The sequence below is a fragment of the Monodon monoceros genome, unplaced genomic scaffold (assembly GCF_005190385.1).
Source record: "Monodon monoceros isolate NGI ecotype Baffin Bay Population unplaced genomic scaffold, NGI_Narwhal_1 Super_Scaffold_7, whole genome shotgun sequence".
Lineage (NCBI taxonomy): Eukaryota > Metazoa > Chordata > Mammalia > Artiodactyla > Monodontidae > Monodon > Monodon monoceros.
In genome coordinates, this window is record NW_021703784.1 from 84,741,317 (window position 1) to 84,752,366 (window position 11,050).

Genomic DNA, 11,050 nt, shown 5'->3' on the forward strand with positions numbered 1-11,050 from the left:
AATTCAAAAATTGAAAAATAAATAGAAAAAAAAGATGTCAGCAGGTTTGATTTCTTCTTAAGCCTTTCTCCTTGGTTTGTGGTTGGCCACCTTCTCGCTGTGTCCTCATGTGGCCTTTTGTCTATACACGTGCATCTCTGGTATCTCTTTGTGTGTCCAAATTTTCTTTTCTTATAAGGACCAGTTGTATTGGATTAGGGCCCACCCTAATGGCCTCATTTCAGCTTAATCATCTCTATCAAGGCACTATCTACGAATACAGTCACATTCTGAGGTAGTGGGAGTTAGGGCTTCAACATATTAATTTGTGGGGGACACAATGCAACCCTTTTACAACACCTTTTTATGGTTTCCCAGCAAACTTCAAATAGAATCCTGAGTCACCTCCGCATTCTCTAAGGTTCCATGTGCTCGGGGCCCTGCCACATCTCCAACTTTATGTCCCTCCACTTCCCGCTTTGCTCCACGTGCTCTGGCTGCACTGACCTCCCAGCTCCTCGTATCCACACAGCCTGCTCCTGCCTGCAGGGCCTTTCACTTTCTATTTCCTTTGCCTAGAACATTATTTCACCCCCAGATCTCTTCAAAGGCTTGCTCTGCCTTTGTCCTCTGTTGTTTTGCCCTAATACTACCTTCATAATGGGCTAACTTCTTACTTTGCTTTGTTTTTCTTTGAAACATTTATTACTACCTGCCATTATCCTATGTTTATTGTTCAATTGTCTGTCTTCCCCACTGGAATATCAACTCCATGAGGCAAAGGCTCCATTTGTTTTGTTCCCAGATATATCTCCAGGGCCTAAATATAGCCGTGCTGCACATAATGTAACACCCAATAAATGTTTGAAAGAAAGAAAATGAAATGAAAGGAATGAATAATAAAGGGTTTTTTTTTTGGCTGCACATAGCATGCAGGATCTTAGTTCCCCAACCAGAGATCAAACCCGTGTCCCCTGCAGTGGAAGCACGGATTCTTAACCACTGGACCACTGGGGAGGTCCCAAAAAAGAATGAATAAATGAAATAGAATGGAGTAAAATGAATTGAATGAATGAAAATTAAAAATGAAAGAAAACCCCATGCAACTAAAAAAAAAATTCTTTTTCACACCCCTATGACCTTTGTTCGTAATTCCAGTGTTTGACTTAAGAGTTAACCATTTATCTTCTGGAAGCTCATTAAGCATCCCAGAACATTCAGCAGTAAATCTCTCCCAAGTTGTCATCAACTGATCGCAGTGCAAGAATCCAGAAACTTGCAAATATTTTCCCCCGTTTATCTTTTTTCTTACCTACAACTGACAGCCCCAAGCAAAGATGCACCCCACAGCTTTGACAATGAAATCATTGAGAAACTAATATACAAACATCCTTTTATTATGGGTAAAGAAATTCAGATCTTTTGAAGATAGAAAAACGGGGGAGGGAATGTATACAAAAATTATGCAGCCTTCAAGCCAACAATCCAATGTAGGTTTCCCTGCAATCCTGAGTCGACCCATTGCTCTAGCCCTAGTGGTAGCTTCTGGAATTGTGGGCAAGGAAAAAGAAGTGAGAAGTAAAGAGAAGCAACTTTTTTTCAAAAAATTCAACAACTAGTTTAGGGGACTCAAGATATAGCTGCCTCTCCTTTTGGGAAATCAAACCCCAGTCTCCAGCAAAACATGATCTAGAAGCACGAGTCTGCAAGAGTATTTTGACATCTTCTTTGTTCTGGTCCTATAGGTGCATTTGATGGGGAGCATCTGTTTGAATCCTCACAAGAAGCACACAGGAAGGATAACCATCCCAAGGAAGCAAAGGCTCAGAAATATGAAGTATTCACAGAGGTAAAAAGGCTCAGGATGTGAACCTAGGTCAGGCTGATTCTAAACGATGTGCTCTTCCCAGTACCTATCAAAGGGGATAAGCCTCAGGAGTTCATCTCATTTCAGCCCACATCAAATTTCCCAAGTCTCTGGAATTTGAATTTCCCTGCCACTTACAGTCTCATTAATTCAACGGCCTTTATTGATTGCCTCCTAAGTGCCAAGAACTGCGCTTTGCCCAGTGGCTTCCAGAGAATGAGTGAACGATAATAATGATAAAATTTAAGTGGTGAGAAAGCAACTCCTAAAGGTGTCAGAGTGCTTTCTCAAAATGAGTTACTTTCTCACTATTGAACAAATTGTAATTTGGAAAGCTGGTGAAAGTGCCTTCTTTCGGTGAGCCAAGCCAATCAATGCGTGCCATTTAGAATTCTCCTTTCTGCTTTTCTCCTATGCAGGCATTTAAGGCTGAGATTACTGAGCTGAGTTTCTGAATGGAGTGTTCTTTGGTTTTGGTTTGTTTTGGCAGAGGGAGTGATTTGTTTCTGAGGAATAGGCAGTCTAGGGATGGCTAAGTGGACTGCTTTCCTGGAGAGAGAGGAACACGGGGCTTGCCTGCTGCCTGTCCGCTGGTCACGGGGGAAGCGGGGGAGGGGGAGTAGCCCCTGCAGGAGACTGCTTGGAGAGGCATCCGCTCCTACTGGCCCCAGGGACAGCTGACAGCTGTCGTAAGTATTGATCAACCACGAAAGCAGATTTCTAGAACAGTAGGTACCTGTTACAGGACACACATATTCAGGTACAAAACTTGGAAACTTTGGCTCTAAAACCTTAAAAGGGGCTATTTCTGCCTGGTGGGATTATTAGTGACTTTTTTTCCCTTTTTGCTCCTCTGTAATGCTAATTTTTCTTCTCTAGTCTCATATCCCTTATAATCAATAGGTGTCATTTGGCTACTAGATGTACTAGAATAGACGTCATCTGGCGACTCCACACCCCCTTTCACTCTCTTCTCACATCTCCTCCACCTCTCTTTCCTTTTTCATTCCCTTTTCAAAGTGATGATTTTTTTTTTTTATTTTGTGGTACGCGGGCCTCTCACTGTTGTGGCCTCTCCCGTTGCGGAGCACAGGCTCTGGACGCACAAGCTCAGCGGCCATGGCTTACAGGCCCAGCCGCTCTGTGGCATGTGGGATCTTCCCGGACCGGGGCACGAACCCGTGGCCCCTGCATCGGCAGGCGGATTCTCAACCACTGCGCCACCAGGGATGCCCCCCTCAAAGTGATGATTTTTAAAAAATAAAAATAAAAAATTCTTTCTCCCCCATCTCCTTTCTGTCTAACAGGGATGAGAAAATCCTCCCGGTGCCACCCTCTCTCTTCTCTCCCCTCGCTTCCTCCCTCCTCACAGCCTCGCTGAGAATGCTGGGGGTTCCGGAGTAGGAAAGGAATTTCTCCTACCCTCAGTCATAGCTTGTCCATCACATCCCTCTAGATGTTTCACTTAGGAAGGGACCACCCATAGGTACAAGCAAGGGTAGATGGCAGGAACAGGGTTGGCACATGATAACAAGGCCATAAATCTATCCTGCACAATTTCCTTTTCCTGAGCTTCAGGAAGAGTGGGGCTGAGTCAAATGGCCAGGATCGCACATCCACAGGATGACCTTTGAAGCACAGAGATGTTAGGGGACTTACCAGTTTCTTCATTTGTCAAAAGGAGAGAATAATGTCTCTTCTTCACAGGTGTGTAATGCGGATCAGATGAGATAATGGATACGAAAGTGTTCCAAAAGGTCAAAATCCTACAGAATGAATCACCAGGCCTAGTAAGTCTCTCTTCTTAATTTCTATCCTATCTGTCTTCTCTCAGCTTCCCCCGAGCCTACCCTAGTCTAGGCCATAATCATCCTAGCACTGCTCTTTCGGTCTCCCTGCCTTTACTCTTTCCTCACCTCCGTCCCTCCTATACATTAATGCCCAGTAATCTTTCTAAACCCCACTATTCAGCAAGGTGCATCCCTCAACAAAAATTCTTTTTGACCAAAACAAAACTTCAAATTCTTAGCCTAGTGGTGGTAGGCAGAATTCTTAAAATGAGCCAGTGACACTCATCCTTATATAATCCATTCTCCTTTGAGTGTGGTTGGAACCTGTTAATAGGATGAGTTATCACTCCCACAATTATGCTATACAGCAAAAGGGAAATTATCCAGCTGGACCCAATTTAATCATATAAGCCTGTTAAAAGCAGAGAATTTTCTCCAGCTGGTAGCAGAAGAATAAATCAGAGATTAGAAGCATGGGAAGGATTCAACAACAGCCAGCAAGGAAGCAGGAACTTCAGTCCCACAACCACAAGGAGCTGAATCCTGCCAGCCAAAGGAGCATGGATGCTGATTTTTCCCCAGAGCCTCTGGTTAAGAGCCTAATCTGGCCAACACTGCCAGATTGAGTTCTGCCTTGTGACTCTGAAACAGAGACCCCAGATTGAGCCTACCAGGACCTCTGACCTACAGAATTATGATATAATAAGCAGTGTTCTTTCAATCTGCTAAATCTTTAGCAATTTGTTATGCAATGTCTTAGTTCAAGCTGCCTTAACGAAATACCATAGGATAGATGGCTTAAACAACAGAAGGTTATTTCTCACAGTTCTGAAAGCTGGGAAGTCCAAGATCAGGGTGTCAGCATGGTCAGGTTCCGGTGAGGAGCCTCTTCCTGGTTTGCACATGGCTGTCTCCTTGTTCTGTCCTACATGGTGGAGAGAGAGATCATCTCTCTGGCCTCTGTTCTTGTGATGACACTAATCCCATTCATGAGGTCTCCCACTCTCATGAGCTAATTACCTCCCAAAGGCCCCACCTCCTAATACCGTTACACTGGGGGTTAGGGCTTCAGCATATGAATTTTGGGGAAGATACACACACTCGGTCCCTAGCATGCAGCAATAGAAAATTAATACACTTGATATTTCAAGACCTTAAGAGTTCTTATTCGGCCTACATGTCCAATCCATCTCTCAAACTTAAGCTCTGGAGTGATTATGGGGTTCGAACCTGAACTATCACTTGCTGGACAATTAATGGCATCTATTCCTCCTCTATATAGTTAGGATATTTATAGAACCTTCCTCATGAGATTGTTGGGAGGATTAAATTAGATGATCTAGCAAAGCACTTAGTACAGTATCCAGCAAAAAGTATCTGCTGGGTAAATTAGTTTTTTCTTTGTGTTGTTATTATATTCTCTGCAGACGTTCCTCTTAAGTCAAATGCGCTTATTTATTAACCTAGGAAAATACACTCTTTTCTTGACTCACATCATGCCCCATTGCTTCTCTACCTCTCAAATACCCATCCTTCCACGCCTTGCTCAAATTCCTCCTTCCTCTGTGAAACCTTCCCATATCCTTCCAGCTCATGGTGGTCTATTCTTTGTATTAACTGCTCAAGAACCAGAGAATGGTGTAAATACTTAGACTCTCATATCTAATCACTTAAAAGGATGTTTTTTATTATAAAAGAAATGCCTGTTTGTTAGAGATAATTGGGAAAATCCATAACAGTTCAAGGCAGGAAATGAGTCACCTGCTGCCATTATTAATATCTCCTTCCGGACTTCCTGTTTTTGTTGTTTATGGATATATAAACATATAGGAAAACGGTTGCCTTCCAGAGAATAAATCTTTGCATTAGTCCACCCAGGGCATGCATCTGCCTGAGAAGAGACTAGGATGTGTTCACAGAAGGAATTCATAGGGAAAGTACAATGTGACATTGAACCTTACTCATGCAAAATAGGATTTTGCAGAAAACCAAGGTATTGAGAAGTTTTAGCCAAGGTTCCTGCATTAGTTTCCTATGGCTGCCATAACAAATTACCACAAACCTAGTGGTTTAAAACAACACAGATTTGCTCTCTGACAGTTCTGGAGGTCAGAAGTCTGAAAGGAGTTGAAAATGTAGTTAGGGTTCCTTCTGGAGACTCCAGGGAAGGCAGTTCCTTTCACCTTTCAGCCTCTACAAGCACCCACATTCCTTGGCTCATGGCTGAATCACTCTGATCTCTGATTCCATAATCACATCACCTCCTAACCTTAACCCTCCTGCCTCTCTCTCATAGGGACACTTGTGGTTCCATTGGGGTCACCTGGATAATCCAGGATAATCTCCCCATCTGAAGATGCTTAACTTAATCATATTTGCAAAGTCCCTTTACTTTGTAAGGTAACCTAGTCACAGGTTCCTGGGATTTGGATGTAGCCGTCTTTCAAGGACCACTATTCTGTCTACCAAAGTACCCTAGAAAATAGAACCTGAGGTAAGGATTATGTGCTGATAGTTTTATTGTAATGTATGAATCTAGGGCAGTAAGAGTGAAGACAGAGGGAGGTAAAGCAGCAAGAATGCAAAGCAATGCAAGATGATGGTGACTGAGCAGACCACTGCCTCAGGATGAGCTGAGAGAAGACACAGCAGCTTGCTCAGCGGGTGAAGGGTTCAGCCCTGTGGGAGTCAGGTTATGCGGAGAAACTGTCTCTTGGAGCAGTCAGTTGAAGAAAGGAATGAGAGGGAATTTATCTGTCGGGTTCCCTCCCATCTCTTATTTCCCATTGATCAAAGGTTGCCCCATGTGGAGTGAATTCCTACACATTTCCGGGCCACATCATTTGGGCCCCTTTGAGAGTTTTTTGTAAGGCCTATGCCCTTCGGTGTGGTGTTGTGTCTGAGTCTGGAAGTGGTGGGAGGAACCAGATACGCCATGAGCATTTGGTCAGCCTCAGGAGGCCTACAGGGAAGTGACGGCCAAGACAGAGCCATCAGCTGAGGGGCCAGGTTGCAGGTGGAGCCAAAAGAATCCGAGAAAGCAGGTGAAGTCGGGGACTCTGAGGAGGCCCCTGAGATGTATCCAACACATTGCACCTCTTGAATCCCTCAGATCCCTCAGACCCTCCCTTTACATCCTCTTCCAGATCATAATATGAGGCATGCAGTTATTTTTTGAGAACAAGATGCCCTCACTTCTCCAATCTAGTCAGTCACAGAGTCCCTTCGTGGTTATAGCCAGTCTAAATTTCCAGTAAAACTGAAGGCAAGAAGATTAATAGAGCAAGCTACATTCCCCACTGTGCTGGTCCCAAGGCCATGACCAATATTCATCATTCCATCCTCTACCACCCATTCTAGGCCTCTCTCCCCCTTGGCCTGCACTTCTTCTGGTCTACGTTACTAGAGCTTGGTGTGCCCTATCTGGTTAAATGGAAGATGATTTGACACCAACATTTTATTCTCTCCAGAGTGACTTCCCAGGGGTTGGAGCTCCAGTCGGCAAAATTGGCTCTGTGTTATGTCAAAAAATAAATTAGGCTATGCCTCCCATGTCCACTGCATAGATGAGGCTGCAGTAGGTACAGGGCCTCAGGATCAGGCACTGCTGCCTTTTGCAGCTCAATCATTGACAACCATGTCAATCATGGTTCCGTGCTGGCTTAGTGTCATGGGACCAAAACAACTCTGCAAGCAGGAATGATCAGTAGTTATGCCATTGGGTAGAGAGGAGTTCATTAAGAGCTACTGGGAGGAGCCATAGGTGTTTTGGAAGGAACTCAAGAATGGAAAGCTGCAAGGGAAGCGGTTCTTATAAAATTATTTTAGCAGTAGCTACCGTTTATTGAGCATCTGTGTGCCAGGAGCTATATGAGGCCCCTTTTTTAAAATAGTTGATCGGAAGAACAATGTTGAGATAACCACAGGATCTGAGATTAAAAACTGCCTACACTTCAGTCACCTAATTCAATCAATATTTTTATTTTTTCCACATGCATATACAGTTCTTTCATATTCCTTATAACATTATAGATATAACTTAGAATATTAATTTCTACCTTTTCACTTTGATTTTTACCTTAAATAATATTTGCATTTTGTGAAAGTCACAAATTTATCTCCCTTTCTTCCAACTTGCTCTTCCCCCACATTGTAACCAATGTTAACAGCCTGGGAACATCTCTCTCTATGTTCATTTAAAATAATAATGGTAATAATAACAGCAAACCGTTACTCAATGCTTATTACAAGGTAGGCATTGTTTTGTTTTGGGTTTTTTTACCACATTGCCTGCTATAGCTTATTTAATCCTCACAACAACTTTAAAAGAAGTACTAGTGTTATCCTCAGTTTTTACACATGAAAAAACTGAGGTCCGACATACACAAAATATTCAAAAATATAAAAAATACCTAGACACAAGCAAAGCAAGTTTTTTGGTCATTTAAAATAAATAGGAAATGTGGAACACACAGTACACATTTCATTGCAGTAGCTTTTCCAGTAGAGAATATCATTGCCATCTCTCTAAGTCAACAGGTCCAGATCTAACAGATATTTTAGGAGCAAACAATGCCCCATTGTTTGAAGGTACCATCATTCATTGGCCCTATTGATGGGCATTTATGGTGCTTCCACTTTTTTTGGCCACCACAAATGATATAGCAATAAATATCCTAGAATATAAATCTCTAGCTGCCAGCACTTTTATTTCTATAGGATAGGGTCTATGGGCATTAGTGCTAAATCTGGAATCCTCCATATGAAATGATAAGCACAGCCGTGAGCTGTGCCAAAGCATCAGACTCTTGAAATGTGTGAGCTCTCCAGAGGTCAGGGCGAGAAGATGTACCATTTACACGGCCAAGGGGCTGGTAGCCAAAGAAAATATACAGCCAAGGCAGCCCTGAGCTGGCCTCCTCCAGGGCTCTTCTCTTAGGTGGAGGCCAGCTCAGGGCCCAGCCTCTGTACATATCCCAGTCAATTCACAATTTCTTTGGACATCTCTTGGGCATAGAGAGCTGTAGCAATCACACTGCCTGAGTACCGAGGTATCCACCTTCTAGTCTCAGAGTGTTCATTCCAAAGATAGAAGGGAGGAAAAAAAAATGAAACTACCTATTTCCTCTTTCTGCTTCCCTAGGAACTCTGGTTGTCCCTGGGGAGGCTCACATTAGTCTCTGCATCAGATCCTACATTTTTGTAGCTGTGTCACTGGATAAAGAACATCAGATGGGGAAAAAATGAAAGAAAACATAAAAGGTAAATGAAAGAGGTGACAGATAGTGGTTGGAGTGAAAGAATAGATGTTCTTGACCTGCCTAGTAGAAGAGAAAAGCACTTAAATAAAGTGTTTTTCTCAAATGTCTATGGTAAATAAATGTTTACAATAGTCTGATATGTAGAAAAACATGCATGTGTTCAAGTAGGAAAGCATCTTCAAGTAACAAGACAAGTTTAAAAACCGATTTCAGTAATTTAAAGGGCTTATTTTTCTTGCATAACAAGAAGCCCAAAGGTAAGCAGCTGCTGGGTCAGCAACTCAGCAATATCAGGCCCAGTGTCTCTGTGTGGTCGCCAGGTCCAAGTGGAAGATGCAATAGTAATGTTGCTAGATGTTCCCAAACTCCCTTGTATAAGACTCAGACCATTTTGTGTTCTCTAAAATACAACATATATCTTAGACAGAAGATAAATATTCCTAACACATAAAGAACTTCTAAAACTTGAGATGAAAAGCAACAACAACCCTATAGAAAAATGGGCAGAGTTTATGAATGGTTTCACAGAGGGGAAATGCAAGTGACCCCAGTGCAAATATATTATAAGAGCTCAACTTCCTCTGAATATGAAAAATGCAAGATAGCACTATACTGAGATATCATTTCTCAGCTATCAGATTGGTAAAAATCCATAGTCCAACAACATTCTGTTGATAAAACTTTCAAGAAACAGGCTCTCTCCTAAGTTGCTGGTGGAAGTGCAAAAGGATACAATCCCATGGAGGGAAATTTGGACCATCTAGCAAAATTACAAGTTCACATAACCTTTGACACAGCAATCCCACTTCCAGGAATCTATCTCAAAAAGTAAACTGGTAAAAATATAAAGTGACGTAGTATAAGGATATCCATTGCCAGTAATTGTAATAGTGAGGGGATGGAAACAATCCAGATGTCCATCAGTAGGGCACTGGTTGAATACATTATGGCGCACCCATACAATGGAGTATTATACAACTATAAACATAAATTAAAAGGCTCTCTACATACTTACTTGAAATAGTTTCCAGGATATATTGTTAAGACAAGCAAGTTAGAGAACAGGGTTTATAGTATGCTATCTTTCATTTAAGAAAGGAGGGTAATATGAATATAGAAACATATATACTTGTCTTATCAAAAGGTAATAATGGAAGAATAAACCAAAACCCAATAAAAATGGGGGACCTATAAGGAGAGAGAAGGAACATGACAGAAGGGCAGAGATGGAACCTAGACAACTGCATGTAACTTGCATAGTTTTAAATTTGTACCCAAGTAAATGTTTTAAATAAAATTAAAGTTAAAGACGAAGAGGAAACTTATAAAAGTTGGAAAAATGGAAACTCATAATGATAATGGCATATTAGATTGGTGGCTTAGCCACCCAAAGAAGAGTTGTTACAAATGACTCTATAAACCAGTATGTTGACAGTATGTCCTTAAAGGGGTAGATCCTAAGGACTAAAAAGAACCATGAAGAAATCTTAAACTGCATTCAGTGGTATATCAATCAGGATAGACTAGACTATGTTCTGTTATAATAACAAACCCAAGTCCTGGTGCCTTCAACGACAAAAGTTTCTTTTCTCCCATGCTACATGTTCATTGTATGTTGGCTTCAGCTCTGATCTGTATCATCTTCCCTCTGTGACCCAAGCAAGAAGGGAAGAGCATCTGTCCAAAATATTTTGCCAGTCATTGAGTCAGAAGACATCTCTCTGGAGGTGACCATCACTGTTACTCCACTCCAATTTTATTGGCCAAAGAAAGTCACATAATCTGAGTTCAAAATGTCAGGTATGTATAATCTTCTGTCAGCAAGAAGCACTGCAGAGATTGGCACCAAATAGGGGTGAACAGTAATGCAATCTCACACAGAGTTAGTAGATTATATTTTTGTTTTGGAACTATCACACGCATGTTGTAGGATCACCAAATTAGTACTTTTGTTAATGTCATTACAAAGATCTTCAGCATAAAAGACAAAAGACGCAAGTATAAACCCAAACAACTGGGAATTGGAAATACCAATATGAACTCATAATTGATCTTTCTAAAAGAGAGGAAAGCATCCTGTCAAATGAAAAGGTTTAGAAGCAATGGCAACCTTGTAGCAATGAATAAGTACTGTGCCTAGATTGTGATCTAAA

General features: G+C 41.8%; 1 long non-coding RNA gene across 1 annotated transcript; it reads left to right on the forward strand.

Annotated features, from left to right (window-relative positions):
- Window positions 1-1,722: 1,722 nt before the first annotated feature.
- Window positions 1,723-8,903, forward strand: LOC114886610. Its single transcript, XR_003791371.1, has 3 exons — window positions 1,723-1,828; window positions 3,554-3,636; window positions 8,780-8,903. It is a non-coding gene; the product is annotated as an uncharacterized LOC114886610 (long non-coding RNA).
- Window positions 8,904-11,050: the final 2,147 nt, after the last annotated feature.